The sequence below is a fragment of the Elaeis guineensis genome, chromosome 2 (assembly GCF_000442705.2).
Source record: "Elaeis guineensis isolate ETL-2024a chromosome 2, EG11, whole genome shotgun sequence".
Classification (NCBI taxonomy): Eukaryota; Viridiplantae; Streptophyta; class Magnoliopsida; order Arecales; family Arecaceae; genus Elaeis; species Elaeis guineensis.
This window is the reverse complement of record NC_025994.2, coordinates 101,489,226-101,499,099: the sequence shown is the minus strand read 5'-3', so window position 1 is coordinate 101,499,099 and position 9,874 is coordinate 101,489,226.

Here is a 9,874-nt window from a genome sequence, read left to right as displayed (position 1 = left end):
CGGCACGGACCGCTCGTAATAGAAATTCGAAGTAGATCGCTAGTAGCAGAAGCTCGGAGTGGGTCGCTTGCAGTAGAAGCTCAGAGTCCGACCCTTGTAGGAGTTCGGGGTGAGGTCTACCTGCAACAGGAGTTCAGGACGGACGTCTGGCTCTCGTAGGAGCTCGGACGAAGTCTACCTGTCCGGGGAAGGAGTCCGGCTCCCGTAGGAGTCCGGACGAAACCTTCCTGCAGTTGAAGTCGGGGACGAAGTCCGGCTCCCGTAGGAGTCCGGATGAAATCTACCCGCAGTCGTCCGGCTCCCGTAGGAGTCCGGAGTCGGGGACGGAGTCCGGCTCCCGTAGGAGTCCGGATGAAGCCTTCCCGCAGCCAGAATCGGGGATGAAGTCCGGCTCCCGTAGGAGTCCGGATAGAGTCTTCCTGCAGTTGGAGTCGGGGATGAAGTCTGGCTCCCGTAGGAGTCCGGATGGAGTCTTCCTGCAGTAGGAGTCGGGGACGAAGTCCGGCTCCCGTAGGAGTCCGGATGAAATCTTCCCGCAGTTGGAGTCGGGGATGAAGTCCGGCTCCCGTAGGAGTCTGGATGGAGTCTTCCTGCTGTTAGAGTCGGGGACGAAGTCCGGCTCCCGTAGGAGTCCGGATGAAATCTTCCCGCAGTTGGAGTCGGGGACGAAGTCCGGCTCCCGTAGGAGTCCGGACGGAGTCTTCCTGCAGTTGGAGTCGGGGACGAAGTCCGGCTCCCGTAGGAGTCCGGATGAAATCTTTCTGCAGTTGGAGTCGGGGACGAAGTCCGACTCCCGTAGGAGTCCGGATGAAGCCTTCTAGGTAGAAACTTGGGTGGGGTCCGTCCGTCGTGCAGAACCCGATCGACGCTGGTGGGGGTTTATCCGTCGGCAGAGCTTGAGAATGTTGCGGAGGCTCGACCGTCGGAGAGGTTCGGGAAGATGCCGCCGAAGGTCGGACGTCGGTAGAACCCCTGGAGGGTCACTCTTGACACGAACTTCGGCTGGGGGGTATTTTATACCCAACACCAGTCCCCCTACTTTCGAGTTCAAGTTTCGAATGAAGTACAGAGAAATTTTCACAGCCAAAGTTGTCCCCTTGAATCCTGTGCACGATCGTCCTCAGATATTCTGGCATTTAATGCGCGCGTGCCGGAGTCTTTTCAAATCGGGACGATCCGAAGGGACCTTTCGAAATTCCCGCTAGAGCGTTGGCCCAGGTACGGTGCAGTAATGGCTCTGTCAGCTGTCAGTTGCTTTTAGCCGCCTGCTGTGGCGAGTGGGACATGTGGCGAGCGTGGGTCGGCCTGGGGAGATCCGCGATCATTATAGCGCCGGATCCCAGGGTCTATTTAAACCCACCTTTCCACCTTCAGGAGTCTCATTCCGCCTGAGAGTTCTGTCGGTGTCTGCCTTCTTTCCGAGAGCTCTGACCCTCTTTGGCGTCCACCTTGGTCTTAAGCGTTCTTCGAGTCATCCCTGTCCTCGCACCTCTGCATCCTTCGGAGCGACTTAGGTTAGTTCCAGAACTTTCGTTTCTCTTCTTGCCATCTAAGTGCCCTTTCTCCTCCATTTTTCTTCCGCCGCATTCCCCTGGTTTGGTCCCCCGCGAACCTTTCGCCTCTTATTTTGCCTGATTTCTTCGAGATTTTTAGGGTCCTTATTTGAAATGTCTTCTGGCACCCCCGCCTCTAGTGGTTCCAGGAGTTCGTCCGCCTCAGCCCCCCAGAACCCTCATATTGTAGATGAACCCTTATCAAGGGCTGGGCCTCGCCCAGTTTTTGCACCGGGCGCCATTCCTTGCTCTCTGACTTCGGATGAACTTTTACTGATAAAGGTTCAGTATGGAGTTCCTCCGGAGTATGATCTGGAGCTTCCTGGTCCCGCCGACCGGGCTAGCACCCCCCATCTGGCCGTTTCTGCCTGTACCAGAAGGCCTTCCGTGCCGGGCTCCGTCTTCCGCTCCCGCCCTTCGCCGTCGCTCTTTTTCATTTTTTAGACATGTCTTTGGCTTCAATTGCGCCGAATTCCTTTAGATTTCTGATAGGGTTCCTCTCCCTTTGCCACATAGTCGAAGTTCATCCATCTCTTTCTTTGTTTAGGTATTTTTACACCTTCAAGCGTCACCCCTCGACAAAGGACTGGTGGTATTTCTCCCTCCAGTTTGGCAAGAAGGGGTTGCTGAAAGGTGCTCCCTCTTCAATCCATAACTGGAAGGGGAAATACCTCTTCGTCCAATGCCCGACCTTGAGGCTGGATTGCCCCTTTGGGGCTCCCTAAGGGACTCTGTCCGTCGGGCTCCTAGCCTGGGGGAGGACGACCTTCAGGCCATCAGGAAGCTTCTTAGTTATTTGGCTCCTTCCCTTCCCAACCTTCTGAAGGAGCAGTTTTTGTTCAACATCGGCTTGAGCCCCCTAGATCCTGCGAGTATCCCATCTTTCCTTTCCTCTTCTTTTCTCCTGCTCTTCTTCTCTCTTTTTCTTCTCTTTTTTTTTTTTTGCGCGTTACTTCTTCCTTTTTCACTCCATTACTGATCTCTTTTTCTTTCTCTTCTCTCTTTTTTTTTCTTTATTTTTTTTAGGAATGGATGCCGAAGCAGCACGGATGCTCGCCAGGGGCCTCAAGGCTCACAAAAGAAAAGGTGCCGTGGCCTCCAGATCGGCAAAGAAGGTCAGAACGGAGGAGACGAGCTTGGCCACGCCTGTCCAGACGGCCCTCGCGATCGACGTTCCTTCAGACGTCGAGACCCCGGCTCCCCGGGCCTCTTCAAGGAGTTTTCCCGTTGAGGTTCCCGTTTCGAGGGCCCGCTTCGAGGAGGTGCCAGGGGTTGAGAGGGGGTGGAGAAGGAAGTCGGTGGCCCGCAGGGTGAGCAGCCGTCGGGCCGCCATCGAAGAGTCCCACGGTTCTGAAGAAGAGCCGGGGGAGAATCCTTTTAATGACAGGGACCTGATAAAGCGACTTGTCGATGGCTGCATCCTGCCCGAAGTCGTCCAGAGGATCGTTTGCGCCGATCTCGAACAGCGGGTTTGGGATTCTCTAGGATCTTTTCTCGAGGTAAACAGATTTACCTTCCTCCTTTCCTTCGCACCTTTATTTAATTAGCTTTCCAACCTTCATTCTGACCTCCTAGCCGCCCTTGCAGATCGGGCACCAGCTCCTTGCTAACATTGAGGCGACGAACCGGGCGAGGAGGGACGCCATCCAGGTGGAGGAGAGTCACCGGGTCGAAGTCGCCTGCCTCAAAGAAAAGGCCGCCAAGGTAGCCAACCTCCAAGAGGTCCTTGAGAAAGAAAAGCAGGCCTCGGAGGAGACGGTGAGGAAGGCGGAGGCTGAGGTCGCAAATTTGACGGAGCAGATTTCGGTTCTGATCTCGGAGGTCAGGGTCCTAGCAGTGGAGGAGTTTAAGGCCTCTGCGGAGATGAGGGACCTGAACGTCAAATTTGGCCAAGAAGCATTCATCAAAGGATTCGAGCTCTATCAAGAGAAGGTGGTCAAAAAATTTTCCGAGCTCAACCTCAGCTTCTTGGACGAAGCGTCTGAAGATGAAGCCGAGCCCCCTCCCACTGCCACTGCCACCGCAGCCCCCCTTCTGAGAACACCGAGCTCCCCAACTCCTATTTCAGATGTCTGAGACCTCTGACTTTGTATTTTTCTTTTATTGTAATTTTTCTTTTTCCTTTTGTCTTTAAGAAACATTCAATCAATAAAATTGGATTTCTCCTTATGGAGGGCTTCTCCACTCTTCCTCCCTCCTCTTTTTTTTTCTCTCTGCAATGAGACACGCCTTGACGCTTTTGTTTCTCGATGGTAGTGTCCTGTCGAAGCGCTTCCCTTACCACAGGAAATTTCGCTGAAGTCCACGATCCAACGTCTGAAGAAGAAAGTTCATCATTTAACAAAAAGGTCGAAGAAGATGGATGGCGAACTTCGCAGGTTGAGGGAGAGTCACTCTGAGGCCATCGTGGAGGCCACCCACTTTCGGAACCTCCACGTGAAGGAGATCATGGAGTACAGTCGGAGGAAAGCAAACTTTGAAAAGGAGCTCGAGGAACATAAGAAACACGCCAGCGATCGATCTTGGGCCCAAGCTGCCAAGATCAGCTCTCTCAGAGTGGAGCTGTAGGCTGCACAGGAGAGGATTAGCCAGTTGGAAGGAAGCTCGTCCCGACTTTTGACTCGGGCCGACTGCGATCGGGAATGGTCGAAGAAGTTCTTCGACCTTCAGCAACAGCTCCAGAATGCCGAGGCGAACTATAACGCGTACCGTGCCGGTTGGTGCAAGCAGGTGGACGACTATAGGGGAAGCTCAGGATGGCGACCGACGAGGTTGCCCGCCTTCAAAGGCAGCTAGCTGAAGGAGCTCAGTTTGCTCCCGTTCGGGATCCCGACGAAATCCAATCCCTGAGAAGAACCGTAGAGGAGCTATCTGTCGTCCTTGGGGAGGGGAAGGTCGAACTGCAGCAATTGAAGATCCAGCTGGTATACGAGCAGCAGGCAGTCAAGGACGCAGAGGCGGAATCTGAAGTCCTGAGAAAAAGGTGTCGAGAGGCGGAGAATGAAAGCCAGCGACTTCATCAGAGATATATGGAGATGCTAATGAGAGAGAAGGAATTGGAAGAAGAAGTCGAGAGCTTAAGGTACTCCCTGATGAGGGTCGAAGCCGAAAGTTCGAAGTCGGAGGAAGCCGGGCCCCCTTAGGGCTCTTTTTGTCTTTCGTCCTTCTATGTGTCTTCTTTTGCTGCTTGTTTGTTTGTTGGCGTTGTTGTTTCTCTTTTTTTTTTTTTCTTTTTGATGCCGATGTCATCTGGAGGTTCTTGATCGTTGCCGCGTCGGCTTGCTTTTCTTGTCATCTTTCTTCTTCAGCCTCAAGGGCTCTGTAATGTATACTTAATTAATGACATGAAAAGAAAATTTTCTGTTACCTCTTTTACTCACGTGTTGAATTGTCATTTGTCGAGCTTCCTTCAGCTTTTACCTTGTCTGATATCGATGCCATTCGGAGGTAGCCGATCGCCATCGCATTGATCCATCCTTCTGTTTATGGCCGCTGATTTGTCTGGGACCACTTGAGTTTGACGCCTCCTTTCAGAGTTCGAGCTCGGAGATCTAAGTTTCTCGTCATCCTGAGGAAGCCGTCTTATCCTTGGCCTACGTTGAGAGCTCTTTTGGAGATCGGAGATTTTTTATGAGAACCCCCATCCTCACGGAGATGAGGTCTCCTGCATTTTTAATGTAATTTATTTTCTATTTGTCGCTGATGTAGTTCGTCACTTTCCTTTTTAACTCCTTCCCTTTTTTTCTTTTCTCGAGTGAGGATTTTCTCCCTGCTCTTAGTGGGGTCGCGGGAGCACGGAGGGGTCGCTGGGAAGGTTTTCTTTTTTTTATCCGATTTTGAATGACCATACCTCAATTGCTGTCAGGATGAGATTCTTCTGATGTGATCGATTTCAGCTCAGGTTAGGACGAGGTTCTCCTTCTGTTCCTAACGGAGCTGCAGGGGCACATATGGGCACTGTATGGCCTCTCCCCCCATCCGATCTACAAACAATCGGGCCTTCGACCTTGCTCATGTTAGGGCGAGGTTCTCCTCCTATCTTTAACATGGCTGTGGGGGCGCATATGGGCGCTGTATGACCTCTCCCCCCATCCGATCTACAAATAATCGGGCCTTCGACCTTGCTCATGTTAGGGCGAGGTTCTCCTCCTGTCCCTAACATGGATGTGGGGGCGCATATGGGCGCTGTATGGCCTCTCCCCCCATCCGGTCTATAAATAATCAGGCCTTCGACCTTGCTCATGTTAGGACGAGGTTCTCCTCCTGTCCCTAACATGGCTGTGGGGGTGCATATGGGCGCTGTATGGCCTCTCCCCCCATCCGATCTACAAATAATCGGGCCTTCGACCTTGCTCATGTTAGGACGAGGTTCTCTTCCTGTCCCTAACATGGCTGTGGGGGCGCATATGGGCGCTGTATGGCCTCTCCCTCCATCCAGTCTACAAATAATCGGGCCTTCGACCTTGCTCATGTTAGGACGAAGTCTCCTCCTGTCCCTAACATGGCCGTGGGGCGCATATGGGCGCTGTATGGCCTCCCCCCCCATCCGATCTACAAATAACCAGACTTTCAACTTTGCTCATGTTAGGGCGAGGTTCTCCTCCTGTCCCTAACATGGCTGTGGGGGCGCATATGGGCACTGTATGGCCTCTCCCCCCCATCCGGTCTACAAATAACCAGACTTTCAACTTTGCCCACATTAGGATTTGTTTTCGTTGTCCGAAGGGGTCATCCCCTGTCGTTACAAGTCCATGCCAAAAAGGAAAAGATATGCAGACCTGAAAGGAATCTTGATTTAAAGCGGGATCGTTCGTAATACATTTACAAGTTTTTCAAATTTCAGGACCGTAAAAGGTCTGCTTCCTGTCAAGGTCCTCCAGAGATGGAGTTGATGATCCTAATTGGAAGCCGATCTCCGGGCTGTTCTTCTCTCCTCGACGGCTCAGGCTGCGGCAGGGCCCTTGGTCGATCCTCTCTATCCTCAAGCCGGCGTCGAATGAACCTGTCGAGCCGACCTCATCGGATGAGCTCCTCGATCTCGTCTCGGAGCTAAATGCATTCCTCTGTGTCGTGACCGTGGTCACGATGGTAGAGGCAGAACTTATTAAGATTGTGCTTCCCGAGGTGCGTGCGCATCCTTTCTGACCTAGGGAGCTGCTCTCTGACTTTCATCAGTACCTGGATTTTCGATGCGTTGAGGGGGGCATAGCTGCGGAATCTTCCTGGGGGAGAGTCCCGCCGAACCCGACGCTCCGGGCTTCTCTGCCTGCGTGCTCGGGGAGGAGTCTGGGCGCGCTTGTGCCCGGGAGGAGTTCGAGAACGCGGTCGAGCTTCTCTCGGCCCTTTTTCGATTACGGGCTTACTCGAGTCTCCCGCCTGTCGCTCTCTCGCGGTCTCTTTATCCTTCATTTTGAAGGCTTCTTCTGCTCGGACGTACCCTTCGGCTCGAGCTAATAGATCAGCAAAATCCCTGGGGTACTTCTTTTTCAGGGAGAATAAAAGGTCGTTCTTTTGAACGTCGCCTTTCAGAGCGGCCATCGCGATCGATTGGTCCAAGTTCCGGACCTCCAATGCGGCGACATTGAAACGGTTGACGTAAGTCCGGATGGACTCCCCCTCCCTCTGCTTGATGTTGATGAGGGACTCCGAACCCTTCCGGAGACGCCGGCTGCTAACAAAATGAGCCACAAACTGGTGGCTCATCTGATCAAAGAAAAAGATGGTACTCGACTTCAGCGTCGAGTATCAGTTTCTCGTCGCTCCCTTCAAGGTGGACGGAAAAGCTCGGCATAGGATGGCGTCGGACGTGCCATGAAGCAGCATCATTGTCCGAAAGGCCTCCAGGTGGTCAACTAGGTCCGAACTCCCGTCGTAGCTTTCAAATTGAGGGAGCTTGAAGTTTGGCGGGATCGGTTCCTGCATGATCATTTGAGAAAAGGGAGGGTCAGTACCAATGTCCTCACCATAAGCGGGGGGTGCGTGGCGGAGTTCCTCGATCCGTCGGTTCATCTCCCAGAGCCTTTGATCCAGAAAATCCTCTCGACTGTGGGTCTCGAGGGTCTTCTGACAGAATGGAGGTAGAGATCTTCCAGGAGTAGAATCATGATCCGACTGAGGGCTCTCCACCCTCGGATTCGTCTTTCTAGGAAAAACGGGGTGGCTGGCCCAAGTGGCCCGCCCTACCATCGGATTTTGGAGTTCCGACGATATTCTCTCCAGTCGCACTGACGTCTCGGCTGTTGCAGCTGCTGTATGGCCTGCACCGCTTCAGCGAGGCCTCTGACCTGCTGGGCCAATAGGTCGAATTATTCCATGCCAACCATCATTGCTGGAGGAGGAGGAGGAGGCGGAAAATCGGAGGTGAGGCCGGTGCCTGAGATCTGGCCGCGGAGGCCGTGGATCGCCGTGTGGATGCTTTGCGGGGAGGCATCAGGCGAAGATCTAGTGGGGGAAGGAGGAGAGGACGTCCGAAAAGATGACCGGAGGCGGTCCCGTTGAGCGCTCCTTTAAGAACAAGGGTACTGCGAAGACACAGGCCTTTCCTCTAGTGCCAATCCTGTTGGTGCAAAAATCTGCCTACGTCGGAGAAGATGGAGTCGAGGGAGTCGCGGTCGCCGCCGGGACCTGCAAAGAAAGTCTAAACCGGAGTTGGGGGTGCTCCGGCAAGACCCTCCGACGCTCAAGTCAGCTCTCTGCCTCAACAAGAATGGAGTGCTCGAACGAAAATTTTAGCAGAGTTTTGAGATAGAAAAATAGGGATTAGAGAATAACATATCTGAGATCCCCTTTTTATAGGCGGAGGGTGCAATAGACTGATAGCGACGTTTGTAACCGTCTGACAGTGGGCCGTTTGGGACCAGGAGGAGTTTGTTATGAAAAGTAGTGGAGTGGAATCGTGGCCATCACCGTGACCTGCCACGTGGAGTCTGTTGCGGAGAGTGGAGCGGCGTCCATTGTCGTGACTTGCCAAAGAGTAGAGGAGCCGCGCAGTATCCGAAATAGGAAGTGGAGCAGAGTCGTGGCCATTATTGTAGTCTGTCAGGGAGTAATGGAGCCGCGCGAAATCCGTCGCAGGGAGTGGAGCAGAGTCATGGCCGTACTATGGCCTGTCAGGGGGTCCAAACCTGTCGATCGAAGTTCGTTTGGAGTCCGATCTCCATAGAAGCCCGGATGGAGATCATTTATCGAAGAATCTCGGTCGAGGCCTGTCTGCAACAGAAATTCGAAAGGAATTCATCCACAATGAATCCGGCATGGACCGCTCGTGATAGAAATTTGAAGTAGATCGCTTGTAGCAGAAGCTCGGAGTGGGTCGCTTGCAGTAGAAGCTCGGAGTCCGGCCCTTGTAGGAGTTCGAGGTGAGGTCTACCTGCAACAGGAGTTCAGGGCAGACGTCCGGCTCCCGTAGGAGCTCGGACGAAGTCTACCTGTTCGAGGAAGGAGTCCGGACGAAGCTTTCCTGCAGTTGAAGTCGGAGATGAAGTCCGGCTCCCGTAGGAGTCCGGATGAAATCTACCCGCAGTCGTCCGGTTCCCGTAGGAGTCCGGAGTCGGGGATGGAGTCCGGCTCCCGTAGGAGTCCGGATGAAGCCTTCCCACAGTCGAAATCGGGGATGAAGTCCGGCTCCTGTAGGAGTCCGGATGGAGTCTTCCTGCAGTTGGAGTCGGGGACGAAGTCCGGCTCTCGTAGGAGTCCGGATGGAGTCTTCCTGCAGTTGGAGTCGGGGACGAAGTCCGGCTCCCGTAGGAGTCCAGATGAAATCTTTCCGCAGTTGGAGTCGGTGACGAAGTCCAGCTCCCGTAGGAGTCCGGATGGAGTCTTCCTGCTGTTGGAGTCGGGGACGAAGTCCGGCTCCCGTAGGAGTCTGGTTGAAATCTTCCCGCAGTTAGAGTCGGGGACGAAGTCCGGCTCCCGTAGGAGTCCGGACGGAGTCTTCCTGCAGTTGGAGTCGGGGACGAAGTCCGGCTCCCGTAGGAGTCCGGATGAAATCTTCCCGCAGTTGGAGTCGGGGATGAAGTCCGGCTCCCGTAGGAGTCCGGATGAAGCCTTCTAGGTAGAAACTCGGGTGGGGTCCGTCCATCGTGCAGGACCTGATCGACGCTGGTGGGAGTTTATCCGTCGGCAGAGCTTGGGAATGTTGCAGAGGCTCGGCCGTCGGAGAGGTTCGAGAAGATGCCGCCGAAGGTCGGACGGCGGTAGAACCCCTGGAGGGTCACTCCTGACACGAACTTCGGCTGGGGATATTTTATACCCAACACTAATGTATATTAATATAATATTAATATTTTAATATAATAAATTTATTAATATAGATATAAATA